General features: G+C 39.9%; 1 protein-coding gene across 4 annotated transcripts in view; it reads left to right on the top strand.

The window, feature by feature from the left end:
- LOC126181517 (protein pellino-like) overlaps positions 1-21,184 on the top strand; it is a 145,206-nt gene that overhangs the window by 80,629 nt on the left and 43,393 nt on the right. The gene's annotated exons all lie outside the window — the stretch shown is intronic.

Genomic DNA, 21,184 nt, shown 5'->3' with positions numbered 1-21,184 from the left:
CATTGCCTAACATTTCATGGCCGCATTGCCCTTTATCTACTTATTCCTCTCCTGCCTTTCATTTTCCCTCTCCATTATTGACTGCAAGAATTACTATTTTTCATTTCAGATTATATGTCCCAAATAAACCAACTTTTTCTTAATTATGTTGGATAAATCTTTGTCTTGGCAGGAATGCATTAGGAGTTTTTCATTTTTCATGCTCGCTGACCATGGTACCTTTACTACTATGCGGTGTGTCTGTCTTGAAATCTTTTATTTTGTTGATTGTGTTTACTTTTAATGATCATCCATCAGCACTTAAAAGGCGTATTGACTAAATGTAACATTCAACAAACCTCAGTCTTAAGTCTAGGACAACACTTACTCAAATTTTAAGAATGCCAGTAGAGGAGGGCTTCACAGCAAACTTGTTCAGGTGAGCAAATGGTGAGAACAAACAGACAAGGAGTGAGCACTGTACCCCCTGCATTGTCACAGGGAATAGGGTGAAGACTACTTCAAACAAAGAACTGGATCCGCAGGGAAGTCCTGGAAAAATCTAGAATGGCTTTATATTACTGTCACACTGCAGATCAGTTGCTTCAAGCTGCAGATCAGTGGAATTAATATATTTTAGGACAAATAAATACATTTTTCCATCTTTTTATATGCTATGTGCTTGTGTTATCTACGTGTTCATAGAATGCGAAATACTATGCAACAAAATCTATACAAATATTATGCAAGCTGGCTCTGAATGTCGTCTCTCGTGACCAGTGTGGGACGCATGTAGCCATGTTTGATAAATGGCACTATGTGAAACTTCAGGTAGAAGTGTAGAGGCAGATAATCAGCTGGACTATCCGAAAATTACCTCGAGCAATTAAACAGAGAACTGACTCGTGGAGATAACATCTTGGACATACTGATAATAAACAGACCCGAACTTTTCGACTCTGTAAGTGCAGAACAGGGAATCAGTGATAATAAGGCCGTTGCAGCATCCCTGAATATGGAAGTAAATAGGAATATAAAAAAAGGAGGAAGATTTATCTGTTTAGCAAGAGTAATAGAAGGCAGATTTCGGACTACCTAACAGATCAAAACAAAAATTTCTGTTCCGACACTGACAATGTTGAGTGTTTATGGAAAAAGTTCAAGGCAATCGTAAAATGCATTTTAGACAGATATGTGCCGAGTAAAACTGTGAGGGACGGGAAAAACCCACCGTGGTTCAACAACAAAGTTAGGAAACTATTGCGAAAGCAAAGAGAGCTTCACTGCAAGTTTAAATGCAGCCAAAACCCCTCAGACAAACAGAAGCTAAACAAAGTCAAAGGTAGCGTAAGGAGGGCTATGTGTGAAGCGTTCAGTGAAATCGAAAGTAAAATTCTATGTACCGACTTGACAGAAAATCCTAGGAAGTTCTGGTCTTTCGTTAAATCAGTAAGTGGCTCGAAACAGCATATCTAGACACTCTGCGATGATGGTGGCAGTGAAACAGAGGATGACACGCGTAAAGCTGAAATACTGAACACCTTTTTCCAAAGCTGTTTCACAGAGGAAGACCGCACTGCAGTTCCTTCTCTAAATCCTCGCACAAACGAAAAAATGGCTGACATCGAAATAAGTGTCCAAGGAATAGAAAAGCAACTGGAATCACTCAACAGAGGAAAGTTCACTGGACCTGACGGGATACCAATTCGATTCTACACAGGGTACGCGAAAGAGCTTGCCCCTCTTCTAACAGCAGTGTAGCGCAAGTCTCTAGAGGAACAGAAGGTTCCAAATGATTGGAAAAGAGCAGAGGTAGTTCCAGTCTTTAAGAAGGGTCGTCGAGCAGAAGCGCAAAATTATAGACCTATATCTCTGACGTCGATTTGTTGTAGAATTTTAGAACATGTTTTTTGCTCGCGTATCGTGTCATTTCTGGAAATCCAGAATCTACTCTGCAGTAATCAACATGGATTCCAGAAACAGCGATTGTGTGAGACCCAACTCGCTTTATCATGAGACCCAGAAAATATTAGATACAGGCTCCCAGGTAGATGCTATTTTCCTTGACTTCCGGAAGGCGTTCAATACAGTTCCGCACTGTCGCCTGATAAAGTAAGAGCCTACAGAATATCAGACCATCTGTTTGGCTGGATTGAAGAGTTTTTAGCAAACAGAACACAGCATGTTGTTATCAATGGAGAGACATCTACAGACGTTAAAGTAACCTCTGGCGTGCCACGGGGGAGTGTTATGGGACCATTGCTTTCACAATATATATAAATGACCTAGTAGATAGTGTCGGAAGTTCCATGCGGCTTTTCATGGATGATGCTGTAGTATACAGAGAAGTTGCAGCATTAGAAAATTGTAGCGAAATGCAGGAAGATCTGCAGCGGATAGGCACTTGGTGCAGGGAGTGGCAACTGACCCTTAACATAGACAAATGTAATGTACAGCGAATACGTAGAAAGAAGGATCCTTTAGTGTATGGTTATATGATAGCGGAACAAAAACTGGTAGCAGTTACTCTTGTAACATATCTGGGAGTATGCGTACGGAATGATTTGAAGTGGAATGATCATATAAAATTAATTGTTGGTAAGGCGGGTGCCAGGTTGAGATTCATTGGGAGAGTGCTTAGAAAATGTAGTCCATCAACAAAGGAGGTGGCTTACAAAACACTCGTTCGACCTATACTTGAGTATTGCTCATCAGTGTGGGATCCGTACCAGGTCTGGCTGACGGAAGAGATAGAGAAGATCCAAAGAAGAGCAGCACGTTTCGTCACAGGGTTATTTGGTAACCGTGATAGCGTTACGGAGATGTTTAACAAACTCAAGTGGCAGACCCTGCAAGAGAGGCGCTCTGCATCGTGGTGTAGCTTGCTCGCCAGGTTTCAAGAGGGTGCGTTTCTGGATGAGGTATCGAATATATTGCTTCCCCCTACTTATACCTCCCGAGGAGATCACGAATGTAAAATTAGAGAGATTCGAGCGCGAATGGAGGCTTTCCGGCAGTCGTTCTTTCAACGAACCATACACGACTGGAACAGGAAATGGAGGTAATGACAGTGGCACGTAAAGTGTCCTCAGCCACACACCATTGGGTGGCTTGCAGAGTATAAATGTAGATGTAGATGTAGAACTATGAAGTTTCCGTTTAGTAAATCATCATCATAATCTATGAAAAGGCGCAAAGTCTTTACTAACGGTATGCAATTTTGTAGCTCATCTGAATTGCACATGCGCTTGATTTTTCTTGCTATTCTTCATCCAGATCAGACATTGCTGCTGTTGGATGGCACTGCTGTCAAAACTGACCATGCTGTATTTCGCAGTTGGCAGTTCGCTTGTGTTGTCGCGATCCACTACTCCCCGTCACACCTTTGCTACTCTGCTCACGAGGAAGAACCTAAGCAGCCACCAGTGCTCTTGCTCAGACTCAGTGAGTCGTTGGGGCTTGCTCTAGAGTTTGTTCAGTTTGGCATTTATATTGTCCATTCTGTGGAAAGCCATGTGCCCAGATATTTAAGCTGTTATCCTCTTTCCGTGGGCATTACATTAAATGTTGTTATCAGTTTGAATTGTAATACACTTTGGCACTTTGATTACCATGTACTCCTGTTACATAGACCAGCTATTGCAGGTCATTTACATTGGGTATGAGAGTTTTGAAACTGGCGATTCAAACTGGAAGCTGGTCAACACTTCTACTCTTAGACAACCACGAGCTCTGAGCATGCTTCAGAAAGCAGCATTTTGTGTCTGTCAATGGAGAGCACTGATCTTGACATAATCATCTGGATTCTGAGAGGGACCTTATTAAGAGAAAAGTCTAAGCCTCACAATTAAATGAGCTGCACATTAATGTGATGAACGGCTGTTGAGGTGGGGCAACCATTAGTTGCCAGAAACATAAGTGCGGGTCAGTTATCGGACTGTGCATCCACACAGTTAAGGCATTTCGGCAGACTACTCATCCTAGAAATAAAGTACAAAAATGAAAGTTGGCAGTTGTAACTGGACATAAATGACAAAATGTATTTGTCGTCACAAAGGTGGAAGAGGGCATGTTTCAGAATGTATCTTCTTCCATATAATTACAGCATTAGAAAGTACTGCTGGAAATGTGAAATGCAGTGATTATAAGTGGAACTTACATATTCTGTAAGGTGACATTACAATACCTTGTGGCTTAGTGGGATTGAGGTTTGTCTAATTTGTAAGCGACTTGTCTTGACATTGGTTTTTAATTAACTGCAGACTGTGTATTGAAATGAACTTTGCTGCCCTATACACTATCCCTTTTCTTAGTATTTTAGCAAATAACATAGTATTGCTAGCCAAATTCAGTTCACAGGTGCTTTCTTAGCATATCAAAGTCAGTTTTATTTGACCATTCTTCAGGCTTATCTGTAATGAATCTGAGCAGATACTATTAATATCAGAGAAGCTCATATCATGATAGTATGTAACGATTTTGCAACGAGGGGAAAGAATCCCTTGAAAAATGTTGCCTTGGTGAAATGCCACTATAAATTGCTCGGGCAAGCACCCCTTTAGATGTGAATGAAGCAATGTTTTTTATTTTGTGCGTGTGTGTGTGTGTGTGTGTGTGTGTGTGTGTGTGTGTGTGTGTGTGTAGAAACAGCACAAGAAAGTAAAATGACCTAAATAATTCCAAATCGGAAACCAAAATAGGAAATGTGTGGTCCTGCAAGGTTTTTATTTTTTCTGGTAATTTGTAAACTCTTAAACAAAAGCACAGTACACTTTACTTACTTAATTATTCTGTATTTAAAAAGGCAGTCATCACCTAAAATGCTTAGTGCAATGTATGAACTACAGTATTCTTATAGGTCTCTATTGAATTACAGTGATCTTCACAAATGTTCTTACAATTCTGTACTATATTACAAATATTATTTGGCAGCTCTTTATTTGATTTATAATTTCTGTGTATGTCTTTGAGTTCATCCTCATTGTCATGTGCCTCACACACAAGTACATTCTCCAAGATTTTCTTATTGGGTTCATCTACAAAATTTTGGTTCATTTCCACTTACAGCCCATAGTTCCTTCCAAGCTGTCTGTAAGTAGAAGCCTTGCCTTTCTTTCAGTTTTCCGTAAAGGTTACCTGGATTTAAGTCTGTGTGCAGGTATCAATTCTTAGTGTGTAAAGAGTTCAGTTGTCTAGAATTTTTCTTTATGCTCTTGTAGCTGGCTGTTACTGCCTAATTTCAAGGAACTGTTACGATTGCTAGGATGAGGAACCAAGGGAATTGGGTGGCCCTAAATATTTCCAGATGTTATCCATATTGTCTCCTTCTCTGCTTCAGCTACGTGTGCATTTTCCATTCAGACTAGTGAACGGTATTCACCCATGTACACTCCTGGAAATGGAAAAAAGAACACATTGACACCGGTGTGTCAGACCCACCATACTTGCTCCGGACACTGCGAGAGGGCTGTACAAGCAATGATCACACGCACGGACACACCAGGAACTGCGGTGTTGGCCGTCGAATGGCGCTAGCTGCGCAGCATTTGTGCACAGCCGCCGTCAGTGTCAGCCAGTTTGCCGTGGCATACGGAGCTCCATCGCAGTCTTTAACACTGGTAGCATGCCGCGACAGCGTGAACGTGAACCGTATGTGCAGTTGACGGACTTTGAGCGAGGTCGTATAGTGGGCATGCGGGAGGCCGGGTGGACGTACCGCCGAATTGCTCAACACGTGGGGCGTGAGGTCTCCACAGTACATCGATGTTGTCGCCAGTGGTCGGCGGAAGGTGCACGTGCCCGTCGACCTGGGACCGGACCGCAGCGACGCACGGATGCACGCCAAGACCGTAGGATCCTACGCAGTGCCGTAGGGGACCGCACCGCCACTTCCCAGCAAATTAGGGACACTGTTGCTCCTGGGGTATCGGCGAGGACCATTCACAACCGTCTCCATGAAGCTGGGCTACGGTCCCGCACACCGTTAGGCCGTCTTCCGCTCACGCCCCAACATCGTGCAGCCCGCCTCCAGTGGTGTCGCGACAGGCGTGAATGGAGGGACGAATTGAGACGTGTCGTCTTCAGCGATGAGAGTCGCTTCTGCCTTGGTGCCAATGATGGTCGTATGCGTGTTTGGCGCCGTGCAGGTGAGCGCCACAATCAGGACTGCATACGACCGAGGCACACAGGACCAACACCCGGCATCATGGTGTGGGGAGCTGTCTCCTACACTGGCCGTACACCACTGGTGATCGTCGAGGGGACACTGAATAGTGCACGGTACATCCAAACCGTCATCGAACCCATCGTTCTACCATTCCTAGACCGGCAAGGGAACTTGCTGTTCCAACAGGACAATGCACGTCCGCATGTATCCCGTGCCACCCAACGTGCTCTAGAAGGTGTAAGTCAACTACCCTGGCCAGCAAGATCTCCGGATCTGTCCCCCATTGAGCATGTTTGGGACTGGATGAAGCGTCGTCTCACGCTGTCTGCACGTCCAGCACAAATGTTGGTCCAACTGAGGCGCCAGGTGGAAATGGCATGGCAAGCCGTTCCACAGGACTACATCCAGCATCTCTACGATCGTCTCCATGGGAGAATAGCAGCCTGCATTGCTGCGAAAGGTGGATATACACTGTACTAGTGCCGACATTGTGCATGCTCTGTTGCCTGTGTCTATGTGCCTGTGGTTCTGTCAGTGTGATCATGTGATGTATCTGACCCCAGGAATGTGTCAATAAAGTTTCCCCTTCCTGGGACAATGAATTCACGGTGTTCTTATTTCAATTTCCAGGAGTGTAGTTCCATCCAGGGTAGCATTGCAGGACTTCAGTTTCTGTTTTGTATCCTCGAGATTGATTTGAGCTATACATTAAAGATTGATTTCCTGAGGTGTTGCCATTCATAATGAGCTGTAGTTTCTTATTTGTATCTCTATTAATAAGTTGTATTATGGTGCTGCTTGTTTCATCAGGGTATCGCTGTAGATGCAGTATGTATTCAGTACTTCCAGGTCTGCATTCGGTATTTTGTTGAGGTCATTAAAATTTTCACACAATGGTCAGGTTATCTGCTTTTGCAAATTTACATTACTTAGTGTATATAGATCAGAAACAATGGGTGCTAGTGTAGAATCCTGTGGCAAGCCATTATTCAGAACGATGCCCCTCTGTCCATACTGCATCATAGGTTGATGATGGCTTTGTGAGAACCAGCAGCATCACTGTTTATAAACAAATGCTGGTAGAGACAAGCATCAGACTCAAAATCTCAACTACTGTGTAATGTAGCAAGACCCCCTTGTCAAGGAAATTGGGCACTTACAAATGAAATATATACAAATTTAAGAATACTGATAATACCTTACAAGTTGTGGTAAATTTCCTCTCTTCCTCAAAGGGGTTCACTGGCAAAAAGAGAAGTGCAAAAGAAAACCTGATAGGGAAATGGCTCATAGGTGAAATAAAAAGTGAATGATTCAGGAATGCTATGAGAAGTAGTAAATAGAGACTAGGCCCATGTGCATATTTATACAAAAGATACATTTCAAACCTTTTGACAACCCCAAGTTAAAAAGTTCATACCTTCCATAGGAGTAGATGAGTTACACAATGGATTCTTGGTATTTGGCTGAGATACCAGAGATTCCTTATCTGTTGCTGCACAACTTAACATTCAAGTAAATGCATGTGATATGTTTACGTCAATACAACTAATGGCAAATGAGTATTTGTGTGATCCGTATGTAAGGGAAAATTCGTAGAGAAACCTAAAATTACAAGGGGATACAGTAGGTGGAACTTAACTTTAGGAGGTGAAATTAAAAGTACTGACCATAAGCACATTTAAAAATGAAAAAACTGTTTCTCTTCTCCATCTACACGTGTATATGGTCAGTCCTTGGAATTTTGTCTCCTGAAGATAAGTAGCTGCCAGCCTTGTATTTGCATAATTTCTGTTACCTGCTAAAATGTTAGTACAAATCGAAGTTTGTTCTTGTTGCAAATTTTTCACCAACATTTTGGCCATATCTTGCTGTAATTGTTAGATGGTCTTACCGACAGTCGGGGTCTTGAAAAAAAACCTTGTCCATTTGTGTTCATATTCACTGTGGCAGATCTAAAAATTTTGCGCCGCTAGGCACACCATATTATATGCCCCCCCCCCCCCCCCCCTCCCTCCAAAAAAAAAAAACATGTTTTCAATAATAACTATTACTTGATCAGTCTAGTTGCACTCAATCAAAAAAAAGTAGTGTGGTTCCTGAACTGTATTTGGTGTATGGTAGGGGATAAAACACTTAGAGCTGCATTGTGTTAACACATTCCTCTGTCGAAAGACAACAGAAATGACACAAGGAAAATAACTTTTCTTTTATGGCCTAAAAATATAGCGGAACGTGTAGGAGACAACGGATTTTTGTTACACATTCACTTTTAATATGTTATTTTACATGAAAGCGTTGAAAATTAAAATAAAAAAGTTTTGTTACAATCTAAAAATTGAAGTGAACGTGTCATACATTAGAAATAATATGTACGTTTACAGAGATGCATTCAAAACTGAAGTTAAACTGACGTTTTACAATCTAATGACTTGAATGTGTAGCAGATATATAATAATAATTAAAAAAAAAAACACGTTAGGTATTAATACGTGAATCTAAATGAAAGTGTAAAAAATGAAAATGAAGAAGAGATTTCGGTGCACAAACTAATAACTAAATACAAACGAATAAACACAACATTGGATTTGCTATTACATAATTTTACAGACTAGTGTGGAAAAATCAAATTTGTTGTATAATCTAATAGTTAACGTGTAAAGCAGGACTGTGTAGCTAGATACTGTATAAGTGTACACAATACTTTTAAGCCTTGTAAGGGCTGAACAGTTTGCTACTGCAGCTACTGCTCTCACCATAGCTCTTTCTAAAGGTGTTAGCAAAGCTTTTACGTATTTATCGACAGAACTGAACTATGTTAATAAATAACACTTTTTCATCTGATCGTACTCTCCGATAATGTATATTTCCACGATAACTATACAGTTCAGCAGATACCAATAATACGCATCAGTTGTAATATAGTACAGTATCAGTATGGGTTGACTGCACAGCGCCAAGTGGCCTGGGTCATTCGGGTATTGTTCAGTATTGTTGGCACCTTTGATCACGTCTCCGCGTAAACGAGGTTTAGTTCTGCGTTCTGCCATCGGCAATTGTAAAATAAACAGGTAATACCTAGTTTGTAAAGCCAGTGAATGTGCTCTAAGTTATAATAAAAACCACATTATAATCTTAAATATTTAAAACTAATATGAATAAATAAACAAACTCATCAGTCAGCAAAATTTGCGTTTGGCTTTGACGGCAGAAAACTCGTTGATCATTTTATCATTGTTCAGATGGTTATCAGTTAGGAGGTCGGCTCAGATATGAAGAATGGATGAGGTGTTCAGTCTGTCCTCAGACGATGTAGAACGTAGGTAAGATTTCAGTCTTTTAAGAGCTGAAAATGAGGTTCTGCTGAACAATTTGTAAGTGCTATACATAGAAATATTCCAAGACCAGTGTTAACATTCATAAACACGGACTATATCCTCTCTTTTCGTAAAAATTTACTCATTTCAACTGGTATATCACTAATCTCAGAAGATTCCAAAAGTTCCACAAAATGTACACATTCACTAGGGGAGAAAGGCTCTAAATCTGTGTCATATGACGGTGGAGTTTTGCTGCAGGTTCATCAGTATAGTCAGTTGAACTGTTCGTAAGGTTACTGAAAACTGTGAAGGAGTCCATCAGTGTTCTATAGCTTTCCTTCCTCCTCACTAATTCGATGTACAAGCTGTCGAGTGCTGAGATAAAAGTTTCGACTCTAAATATTTCCTTTCCAATCAGAAAAACTTCTTCAGAGTCTGCTTCTTCATCATCATGAAGTTTGTGTTTTCGTGATCCTTTATAGGTGCATTCTTAGTCTATATCAGTCATAATCTCCATGGAATTATTTTCACAATAGTGGAACATTCCACGGAATAAATGCAGTAAATCCCACAAGCGACTCATAAAATTCATGCACTATTTTAGTATCAATATTTACACTTTGCAATTTCCGGTTTACACTATTAAATCTCTGGAGTATGTCCTTCCAAACTGTCATCATGAATATGGTTTCTAGTCTGCCGAGTTCATTCAATAAAGCTGAAACCTCATTTTGCAAAAATGGTTTTTCAAACATATTACTGGAAGCATGTGTGAGGGCATTGATAATGCACTCCCAATTTTCATATAGGCTTACACATGCTTCCTCTCTTGCTGACCAACGTGTTTTTGATAAACTTTTTATTGTTTTGCTTCCTGGTTTCATGAAAGAAGGAAGTTTATCCCAGTGCTGTGTAGAAGCATGGGAAAAATTATAAAGGTTTTGCACTACATTGAAAAATGAACATGCTTTCCAACAACAGCCTGCAGTACTAGTACTGACTAAATTCAAAGAATGTGCTGCACAAGGCATATAATGCACGATTGGATTTTGTTTTTCAATGTGTGCGCCTGCAAGCCAGTGTAGGTTCCCGACATATTTGCTTGCAGTGTCATATGATTGGCCTCTACAGTCAGCAATATCAATGGAATTTGTAGACAGGATTTTTAGTACGGGCTCAGCTAAGTTTTCGGACTTCTGGTAAAAACAGAAGGAAACATTCAACAGGTTCACCATTTACACTCACATACCTTAATATGAAAGATAATTGATCGGTATGTGAGATGGCCGTAGTAGAATCTACTATTATAGGGAAATATTCGGCCTGTTTTATTTCACTTACAATAATTCTTTCAGAGAGAAGCTCTGTATTAATTCATCACAGATTGTTGAAGAAAGATAACATGTATGTCCCTGCCCTGGATTTCCATATCATTCAATGTGCTCTGCGAGATAAGTATCAAACTTAGCTATAAGTTCAAGAGATGTCATAAATTGACTATTATGTAATGAATGGACTCTTTCAATGTGTCCATGTAAGGGAGTCCACTGCTGCAAACACCCTTTTCAACACACTGTGCCAGTACATTTTTTCTGTCTCAACATAAGACTCAAAACGGTTATCTATTGTTCAAGTGAGTTCTCGCGATGAGACAAAATATTAGAAATATTTTTCCAGTCTGCAGTGACATTAGTGGTAATCGCGGCCTTACCTCTGAACAATTTACATGGTGCACAAGAAACAGCATAGTAGTATACTAGAAAATCACGCAAAGTTGATTCACCATTTAAAAGTTTACGGTAAAATACAATTTTGTTCAAATATCTGATTTTATCACCAGTTGAACTTCTTGAATTAGAAAAATCACCATTACAATTTTGATTAATCCCACATTGTAAGAGAATGTCTATTGTTGATTCATTCACACACCATTCTGCGGGATCATCACTAATGAGGTTATTTATTTTTGTTATGTCTTTTTCATGAAACTCGAAATTGGGAACAATTTGCTTTTCTTCATTTTTAACATTCTTCATCCGCACTACCTGAACTCGAAGTCCAACCAGCAACATTTTTTGCAAAAAATTTATCTACTCTGCCATACGTTTTTAGAACATTGGCTTCTCGTTCTTGGCTTTCCTTCAATATTTTGGTAAATGCCGCCCAACTTAATTTTGTACTTTTGTAAAAGGAAGGAAGGAAAGAAAGAAAGAATGAATGAAAAGAAGAAAGAAAGACTGTATCTAGTTCCAATTGTACTACACCACACACGAGCACAACGATTTTTCCTTTAAACATGGAGCGATGAACTGACCAACTTGGATTACTTGACGTAACTGTGCTATGAAAAAACGAAAATGGAGAATAATTTAATTTCTCTTTCTCTGTCATCAGTGAACGTTTCCCGTGTCATAGGAATTTTAGCTGAGTCACGAATATGTTCTAAATATTCTTGACACTGTCTTTCTAATTTAAAAAGCACATAATTTTTGCAGTTCCTTGCACTGAGGTGTGCTGGATCAACTCTTACACCACTTATAACAACATTTTAGCTGGTTCTGTGGGCAGAGAAGACAGACGGCAGTTGATGTGGTGTGTTGTCATTTGTGTGAACACTACACGCAAATGCCCCTTTTGTTCCAACATAAAATAAAAATAACCTTTTCTCGAAGGAAAGAAAAGCTTACTTAAGAAGTTCAATATAGAATTTGCAATGCCACGTACTATTCGATTGCACAGAGTGGGAACTTCGCACGATTGCAACACAATAAATGAGACACGAAATTTGGTTTCTTCTTCTCCTCCTCTCTCTCTCTCTCTCTCTCTCTCTCTCTCTCTCTCTCTCTCTCTCTCTTTCACCCCCACCCCCCACCCCTGTCTCTGTTTTTTTAAGTAACTAAGTAAGTAAATAAATAAAATGTTTAAACTGTTGTGAAGAGAGTTTCACAAATTAGTAGATATTCTGCTTATGTTCTTTTTGTATGAACGTGTTTAAAAATGTGAAACATTCACAGTCTCAACATGTTTTGTTAAATGAGTGTCTTTAAATCAAAACTCAGATATTGAAGACCACAGAGCTTTCACATTAATTACAGTAATGGTGGGTTGACTTGATACTTCCCCGTAATTTCTACAAGAAATTTAAGTAGATTCGGGTTTTACAAACTGCCCACACGTTACAGTATTTAAGAAGCTGCTGATTAATTTCACACAGCTTTCCAGGGGTCCCGGTATTTTCACGGTGAAAATATGGTAGGGTTAAGTAGAAGCTGACAACATTCTCGGAATAATAATGTTTCAAACGTTGTGTTGTAGATTGCCGTCCTGACAGCTTACTTGAAAATATTTTGAACAATCGCGAAGATCATACCAGACAGAACCCCAATGTTAAATTTCCATTCAGTCACCAAGTAAACTATGTGTATTTCCAAGCTTCTTTTGTCGAATTTCATTCTTACGGCTTATTTAAACTAGCAAGTTGTTTAAAAATATTAACAAATTTTGTTGTTTGTAAGCACAGTTATTTTAAAACGTAAAAGGTTAAAATGAGTACAGAGCAAAAAATGCTGCCCCCTTCCCTCCTTAAGGTGCTTCCCGTACGCCCAAACCTAGTGGGCCTATATGTAAATTTGCCACTGCGTATGCAACAACAAATATTTGATGATAAGTTTTGTCAATAGTTCAGTTTCTCGCTAGCGTAGTTTTATTCTCTTGATTTGGTGTGAATGTTAGTAAATTTTGGAAGAAAGGCCATTGCATAAGATTTGCACTTCATCAGTAAAGAAAGCTGGTGTATATTAAATACTAAAATTTGTAAAGTGGAAGGAAGAGAGATCCGAAAGACAGTAAAGATTCTAGGGATGACACTGAACTCGGAAAGACACAATGCCAGTGAGTCAGCGACAAGTCACCGAAAAATCTTCAGAAACAAATGCAACAAAAAGAAATTTACAATGTTGCAACAAAAAGAAATTTACGATGTTGCAACAAAAAGAAATTTACAATGTTGCAACAAAAAGAAATTTACAATGTTGCAACAAAAAGAAATTTACAATGTTGCAACAAAAAGAAATTTACAATGTTGCAACAAAAAGAAATTTACAATGTTGCAACAAAAAGAAATTTACAATGTTGCAACAAAAAGAAATTTACAATGTTGCAACAAAAAGAAATTTACAATGTTGCAACAAAAAGAAATTTACAATGTTGCAACAAAAAGAAATTTACAATGTTGCAACAAAAAGAAATTTACAATGTTGCAACAAAAAGAAATTTACAATGTTGCAACAAAAAGAAATTCACTATGAGCAACAGCAGATCTTTGTGACCCTCCAGAATTAATAACTCCAGTATCCATCGTAGGAAAAATTCTTTTTCAAGGCACTTAGCTGCTTGGACTTGGATGGGACAAACCCCTGCCTCACAACCTGTTGGTTAGAGGGAGCACCTGGCTGTCAGATGTTCCTGAGGTATGTAATATTACTATCACAAGGTGAATTCAACTGTTGGAGAACAATCGCTCCTACTTTAATGTTTTCTGTGTTGCATGTGAGAGAGAATATGGCACCATCTGTCACTTCTAGTGATAACATTCCCAAACTAGATTAGCACCCATGAAGAAAGTACCACTTCATTGGCTTGAACTGTTGCAGCACTCACAGGGGCCAGACAACAAGACTATTTTTGCAAGGTCACAGTCTCTGACCTTAGCAGAACGGCACACTGGACTGATTCCATTGTAACCCTTGGATGAATAAAGAATGATACTGCCACTTGGAAAATGCTTGTTTGCAATACGGTGATAGAAATACAAATGCTCGTCACACTATGTCAGTGAAGACACTGTCAGGCAAAGACAACACTGTGGGCTTTGTTTCAAGAAGACATGTACCACAGACATTGCAAAAGCTGAATTTCTGTGCAGTGGACCATTATGGCTACCGTGTCGTCCTAATTACCGTGTGCAGTCACCACACAGCTGATGGCCTAAAATTTTATTGGAAGCTAGCAAGTAACTTTACTCATTCAGGCTCCTCAATCTCTCACAGGTGCAAACAGATTCTGCTGTTATTGGAAATTATTATGAACCACTGCTTACGTCCTCCAGCTCAAAAGAAAATTCAGTCAGAAAATTTGCATGTGAAAGGAATTCACTGCAAGAAGTGATAGCAGAAGCTCACCTTTATTGGATTAAAACTGTGCAAAGGTCTAAGCAAAGGTCTTCCATTTACTGGCGCATCCAAGATAAAATGCTTCAACTCATCTGTAGGTGTTGATTTATGATGTTTAGGAGGTTGCCTGCAACACACTGAGGCATCTGTCGAAGAGTGTCATTCCATTACTCTAGAAGGAAACTTATCACTTCGCCAAACTTCTGACATGTACACACACATATCAGTCTACACCAGGGATTCCCAACCTTTTCAGCTGGCGGACCCCTTCTTCAGTCGAAAATCCATGGCGGACCCGTAGTCAGTCAAGAGCACAGTAACTTTAAATTTCAGAGCGAAACCCGTGGGAATGGAAAGCTTCTTAATGCAAGTGCCATGTTCCCAATGACCCCCCCCCCCCTCCCCCCGAAGTATCAATAGTCTTTGGTTTATAGATGAATGAAAACAACTTTAAATTAACGATCCAATTTGATTCCCACTGTATCCAGACACTTACTAGTGGATTTACTCCCTTTGTTCAACACACTATACCCTGGTTAAAATTACTCGGTAATTGAAATTTCACATGATGGAGCTGTCTTCCTCCAAGAGCAATCAACGTCACGTCTAAACTGTTCGCTGTTGACAAGCTGCCGCTCATGGTATGTTCACTTCCACTATTTGGCTACTGTTGTGTAAGGAGCATGCATATTTCGTAACAGTCGTGTGTGTGTGTGTGTGTGTGTGTGTGTGTGTGTGTGTGTGTGTGTGTGTGTGTGTTTTCGTGAAATCCGAAGAAAAATGTTCAAATGTATGTAAAGTCTTCCTTTGGTCGTCCTCCCTCCTCATTCATTTCAACTGAAAACTTCCCTTGTTGTGAAGGCGATGGAGAAACTGCACCCTTCTTCAATGATCCTGACTTCAGCCACCGATCCATGTTAGAAGTAATAAACTGGTCAATAATCGACTTATGAAATAGGTAGTGCACTGACAAAACAAGTTTAATGATGCCGGGGGCGGCATACGTGCCAGCGAGTGCTGTGATTGGTTGACAGAGCTCGCTCCGCGCATGCGTAAAAGGTTTCAGCGCATCTAGAGCCGTGAGCCGGCAGACAAACGACCCCCGTATTGTTGCTAAACAGTCTATCAGAGAAGCCGCATTCTCCGGCACTAAACTGTGTATACGTTCTCACTTAAGAACCGCAAAGGCTGCTTGGGAATACGACCTGAAGTAAAAGCACACATATTTTTCACACGAAAAAAAAGTAGTGATGAATTTGATTTTCACATTTTTATTCAATAACTTTACTCATTATTTTACACGATTTGGTGAAAGGTGGCCACGGACCCCCTAGAAAGAGTCGGCGGACCCCTAAGGGGTCCGCGGACCATAGGTTGGGAAGCCCTGGTCTACACTATCTTGGAATACAAGTGGGTCTTTTGCAACTAAGAGAAACATTCCAGATGTTACACATGTGTTGTGTGATCAAAATAGTCCTATGTAGAGGCCTGCCCTGTAACATTGCACATAGCTTGCTGGCCAAATGATAGAAGTGCCTCTACCAGCTGATAGAGTTAAACCTCAGAAGCTGTTAGAAGTTTCTGGAATTGATTCCAGTGGGCCTCTACTAAAAAATCAGGCATCACTATAAATGTGTTATATCGTATTAATCACCTGTGCTGTAACTAGAGCAGTACATTTAGAACTAACAACCAAATCGAAAATAGATTGCTTCTTATTTGCCTTCCAAAGGGCTATAGATTGGTGTGGTATTCCACATAGCGTGTATAGTTCTAACACCCAAACTTTCCTTGCAGTTTGCTGAGAGATAACAGAAATATGGACCACTATCTCTGCTGACAAGGCATGTCAGTTTGTCAGGCAACAGGGTATCATCATATGGAAGTTGATAGCGTCACAAGCAAGTTAGTGGAGAGGACAGTGGGAGTGGATGGTTGGCTAAGTTAAATGATGCCTCCTCAATGTACTGGGCCAGTGCATCACTGCAACATGGACGATGAAGGCCTGCAAACTGTACTTGTGAAAGCAGATGTTGCCCTCAGTTAAAGACCCATCACACAAATTGAGGACGAAGTGCTTACCCCATCTCGTTTTCTTGTGGGAGGAAGACATACAGCTTACAAACGGGCACTGAGCCACCAAAAAGAACAAATTTGTAAGGCAGTTTAAGCTGTTGCAGAAGATCTTTGATGACTTTTGGAAACATTGGAGCAAAGAGTAGTTATTGCTTCTTCGGAGCTTCCATCAAGTTAAGGACACTGGCAAATCAGAGCAGGTCCTGTTTGGAGATATTGTAGTTCTTCAAGATGACACTTCATTGCCACTTGTGGAAGAGGGCAAGAGTGAAACAACTACAAACAGATAAAGATAGACTACCTCAAACTGTTATCCTTGCAACCCCTAATAGAAGAGGTGTTACCAGGGCAATCCAGCTGGTTGTCCCTCTATAACCCCAACAGGAGTGAAAGATCAGTGATCATTATCCTGAACACTTTATCTTTGTAACTACGTTTGTATAATATTATTGATGTTTTTGTTACAGTTACATAAATGAACACTCTGTTAAAGTGATAGGCTTGTACTTCCATACTTTCTCAACTCGATACTGACATTTCATTTAGCATAAAGAATTACCTGTATTTTATGTCTTTTGTATCTGTATATAGAAACTCGTATGATGTGTGTTACAGATATCAGATCTTTTAGGCTTATTCAGATAAAATGCTTGGTCCCCGTTCCAAGTCTGACATACTTCGAATTATTGTGAAGGATCTTCCTCTAACATGTGCAGTTTATAAGTTTCCTTCCTAAGCATATCTTGTGGGCCTTGTCATTACTATATATTGCCAAGGATGTTCTCCTTCAAATGTTTTTCAGCACTTCTCTAACACTACCTCCCACTAACTATGTGAGGTGTGTATATCTTTATAACTATAATTGAGAGTGTATGTATATAAGAAGAAAGAAAACTTCGGGCATATATTTTATCCAACTAACCCACTACTTTCAGTTTGAATATCCTTAATTTTTTAGCCTTTGTATTTATAGCAGTTTCACTATTTTGCTGTTTGTATTGCGCGTTTCCACTACTTAACAATGGGGTTATTCCATGCCAAGTAGTCTAGAGATGCTGTGTGACTTATCATGGATTTTGATAAAATGTTCTGTGAACATTCACACGTGTTCCCCTATAACCGTTGGTAAAGTTTCACGATCACGAATTCAGTACTTGCAGAGATATAGTCATTTGTTTGACTGCATAGTGCAGCTTTAAACAGTGCACCCTTCAGTAATAACTTATCAGTACAAGGTCTTAGAATATTAAATTTCAATCTCCTACTGCTTTCCAGTAGTAGACAAATTGAGGGCAAAGATGATGACTTCTGTAAAAATACGAAAAATGGATACTTTAGCCTACTTTTACATTAAGTTTTCTGCAAGCTCTTTTTAAACTTGTAATTTTATCCGTTGTCCTTCATTTCTTAGTTGCTTCAAAATTAATGGAAGTTTTTTTATGTCTTCATAATTAAATTAAAGGCAGTTTGTTTTTTTGCCGTACGTGTTTTGCATCTTTTATTTGTGAAGTATTTTCAGTGCCCTTGTAAATATATCTTGTTTTATGTATATAATGTGTTACATAGTAGCTACAAATATGTTGCTATATTATGTTTTCTTTTGTTATTCTCTTGTTTTCCATGTTGGAAACAACTTTTGCAGTGCATTGTTTGGAGGTTAAATTATTATTTGGTGTTAGGCTTTCTGATGATGTCAATCGATGTGTGTCGACCTGGAGATGTGTTTACTGGTCTGCATACTTCAGATGGCCAGTTTTTTGCGGGTTGCTATTTGGTGTGTGTGTGTGTGTGTGTGTGTGTGTGTGTGTGTGTGTGTGTGTGTTTCTTTATCCCCTAATCTCTGTTGGTTATTATTTCAGTGGCTAACATGGTCAGTGAGTTATTTCTTATAGTGACTTGGCTTTCTTATTCATTGTAAGGCCTCTTTGTATATGAAAGTTATCCTGAAATGCTTTTTGTTGTAATTGTTCACTCCAATAATTTTCATGACTTGTTCATTGTTGGATGGTTCGTGTCAGTGTTTTATCAGGTGTTACACAAAGGTAGAATCGCTGTTTTCATACTTACAGCTTGTTGTATGTTCTTTATACCTAGTTTTGAAATTTCTGTCTGTCATTCCCTGATATATTGATTTGCATTATTGACATTCTAACTGGTACAAGGTGTGTGAGGAAACTAGGGAGACTGACAGCACTGCGAGCAATCTGGCAATGCTGTAATGTTCTGCTTCTGTAGACTGATGCGTTCATCCCTTCCAAATGCTCAGAGTTGCAGCTCTGTTCAGCTATAACATGATTTTTTACAGTGCCGTCAGTGAAGTTGTCCTTTTGTTGTGTGTTACAAAAATGGAACAGAGGAATTTATAGCAATGTTACATCATCAAGTTTAACATAAAACTTGGGCATTCCATGAGTGTGACCTTTGAAAAGTTGAAACAGGCCTATGGGGAACATTTCTTACCAAGATAAAAATTTTTTTGTGTGATAAAAATCTTTTTGGAAGACTGAGAACACGTTAAATATGGACCTTGCTCAGGGAGACCTCAAGCTTCAAAAACCGGTGAGAACAGCAAATGGGTGCATGCTTTTGTGAGATCATACCAACGTTTGACAATGTGAATGATGAGCAACCTGCTATTGTATATCAAATTTTGACTGGAGTTCCATATATTCTAGGCAAGTATATGCATCATGACACCACCTTGTCACATGGGTACTTCCATTGGAATTTTCCACTCTAAAAGACATTCCTGTTTTCCTTAACCACCCTATTCACATGATGTGAGTCCTTGTGACTTTTTTATTTTCCCAAAATTGGAGAATGTCTTAAATGGACATCACTTCGGGACTCTGGAGAATGTTAAAAAGGACGTGGTGAACCTGTTAAAGCCCTATTAGCTGAAGCCTTTCAGCACTGCCACCAAGAATGAGAAAGACAACTCTGCTATAAAATTTGAAAATTTCCCTACGAATCAACTGTTCAAAAAGATTTTGGGCTTGCAGCCGGTAGTCGTAAACTTCATTTCACGATATTTCGGCTGGACAACTGCCAGCCATCTTCAGGTGAGCCGAACGAGGACTGATGAAGACGTTCTCTGCTCCAGCTTATATAGTGCGCTCATAGTACTGCCGCGCATGCATTGCAATTGCGGACACAGAAGGGCCACACCGCCCAGCGGCAGCGCCCTCGCTGGTGCAACTGCAGTACTCAGCTGCCATCGGTATTGTCGCTGGCCGCAGCTGTCGAAGTCTTCTGGCGTCTTTGTCTCGAGCAAATTTCGGAGATGACGGGATTCCATGCGTTATTCAATTGCTACTGCAGAAGGTGGGAATGAAATGCGAGCATATAAGGCCCTAAAAAATATGATTATATTCCACTCATCCATGAATTAAATCTTAAATCTTTTATCATGTTCTACAGTTGTTTAATGCTCCCTGGTGAAGGTACCCCATTTATTCCCAAGTGGTTCAAAACGACCAACAGTCACCCTAATACAGTGTGACCTGCACAACGCATGTGCCACTCAGGTAGCACTGAGCATTAGCCAAGTGTCCAGAAATATGGAAATGATAAAACTCGGCCTATGCCACAGCGACAAATGATGGCCACTCCGTACTGTTGGTGAAGACCACTATGAACGGGGCTGGGTATGTTGGCATGGAGTGGTGAGATGAAACTGCCACTACCGCCAGATAGTAGTGCTGGGTTTGAACTGCTGATGCAGCCAGACTGAACTCCTGGTACTGCTGTCTAGCAGCTAGCCTAAATAAGTTGGCACCCCCAGACACGTGTGTAACTCCATGGTAATAGCCTAGGTCATGCAAGGAAAGTCTCGATGTTGTTGAAAGCCATTGATCCATGACCTCCAGATGGGAAGTTACCATCATGGTATGCCTGAAGTGCGGAGCAAATAGTTACCAAGAGGATACAACTTAATAGTTCATAACCTGTAATAAGAAAGTCAGATTCTCAAATTTCAATTAATAATCATTGATTAGCAAAAATATATTTTATTTTGATTATTACTGTTCCATAGTAGTGTATGAACTACATGCCCATGAGGCCATTGTTAGCCCACTTGAAAAGCCTCCTTGCAGAAATGATACTGCAAATTACTGTTAAAGTTGTTTATGTGGTCACTAATAAATCATATAAGTGAAAATTTTATAACTCTGTGACAAAAAGATTCAGGGCATATGTGGTGCAATATTGAACATCCTGATAACTAGGAAACAAGATCAAGTCAGAAAACCTTGAAAAACTTAAGAAAAAGGGGTGTCTTGTCACCACTAATAATGACATATTTTAGGCTGTTTTTCTGCTACAGTGCCTACAGAAGCAAACTGGTTGTAAACTTCAAAATTTAACATTGTATTACCAAGTTACTGTACATTGTGGTAGTAACGTTATTCCATAACAGCTAAAACACACATTATACACTACTGGCCATTAAAATTACTACACCACGAAGA

Source organism: Schistocerca cancellata, chromosome 1 (genome assembly GCF_023864275.1).
Source record: "Schistocerca cancellata isolate TAMUIC-IGC-003103 chromosome 1, iqSchCanc2.1, whole genome shotgun sequence".
Taxonomy (NCBI): Eukaryota; Metazoa; Arthropoda; class Insecta; order Orthoptera; family Acrididae; genus Schistocerca; species Schistocerca cancellata.
This window is presented reverse-complemented; position numbering and strand designations above follow the sequence as displayed.